Source organism: Budorcas taxicolor, chromosome 6 (assembly GCF_023091745.1).
Source record: "Budorcas taxicolor isolate Tak-1 chromosome 6, Takin1.1, whole genome shotgun sequence".
In the NCBI taxonomy this organism is placed as follows: Eukaryota; Metazoa; Chordata; class Mammalia; order Artiodactyla; family Bovidae; genus Budorcas; species Budorcas taxicolor.
Window position 1 is genome coordinate 68,221,697 of NC_068915.1, and position 1,339 is coordinate 68,223,035.

Sequence of the window (1,339 nt, forward strand, 5' to 3'; positions counted from 1 at the left end):
TGTCACATAAGGTCAAATCTCCCATATTTTGAAGGGCATCTAAATTCAGGTACACATGGCCATGAACTGCAAAGGTGCCCTACAGCATGGAGGAGTGATTGATTTTTAAAGTGTACCTCTTATGTAATACCAGCAATTGAATTAATTTGTATAGTCAGAAAGGTGTTTGTTACTACATTCAAAGCTTAAATCATCAGTATACAATTATATAGCAAGCTAAAGTCACAGTATCAGCAATAACAGAAAAAAGTCATCATTCATAGGCATACTATAATTAATATTAAAGAGAAACATGTGGTTGAAAAATTTTTTAAGGGGACTTAAAAAAAAAAATCACTTTTCCCCACTTACCTGATTCTAAGTTGAAGAGATTTATCTGTAGCTAGTAGATTTGACTTCAGAACAGCTGATAAGGATAACTTTGTATCTTAAAATGAAAGGTATTAATTCATAAATTAAAAAATATTATACAACAATGCAAACCAGCCATAATATACATATGTCCCCTCTGCATTGTTGTATGGCAGAAACCAACACATTGTAAAGCAATTATCCTCCAATTAAAAATAAATTCAAAAGATACATATATATATATATAAAATAAACTTCTATGTTAGGTAAGGAACATCTGAGAACTCCGGAAATATTTTCCGAGACTATTGGAGACAATTAGGTAAATCTATAAATGGACACATTCAAGCTGAAGTTATGAGGAAGCAGTTAGAAATACTGGGTGTGTCAGTGAGAGGTAGGGAGAAAGCAGTAGAAAAATCAGAAAGTAGAACGGAAATGAGTCCATTCCTATATGAAAGTTACCACAATTAGAAGAAAAAAGCGCAAGAGGCTAATTTTGCCAAGATGTAGAAAGCACACAACAGGAACACTGTTTCTTGGGCATACCTCTGGTCCTCAGGGATTCTTTCCAGTGGGCTCTCTCCAAATCATGCCAGGTGAGGATTTTAGACCTGAACCTCTGAGGCTCCACCCATCGGCCCTGGAGCCCGCCCTCTGGCAAACCTTTAACCCTTTCTTATCTAAGCTCTGTCCTCTTGCAGAGAGGACAGGCCCTGTAGTGCATATTTCCCTGGGATGCTGGGGAAAAGCCACCAGAGAGAGAGGCCTTCTGCAGTGCAGAGGGCAGGACCTTCCAGACTGGGACTGTACAACTTCTCACTCTGAGCTCTAGGATTCGAGAGAGATGACATAAATACTGGGGGTGCCCAATTCTCAAGCTGTTTAACATGTTTATAGGAGTGAGTAGAAACCTGCCAATATTCTAACAATTAAAAACTCAACAGCAAACAATTTTATAGAATCTTTATTGTAAACAGAGGTCATT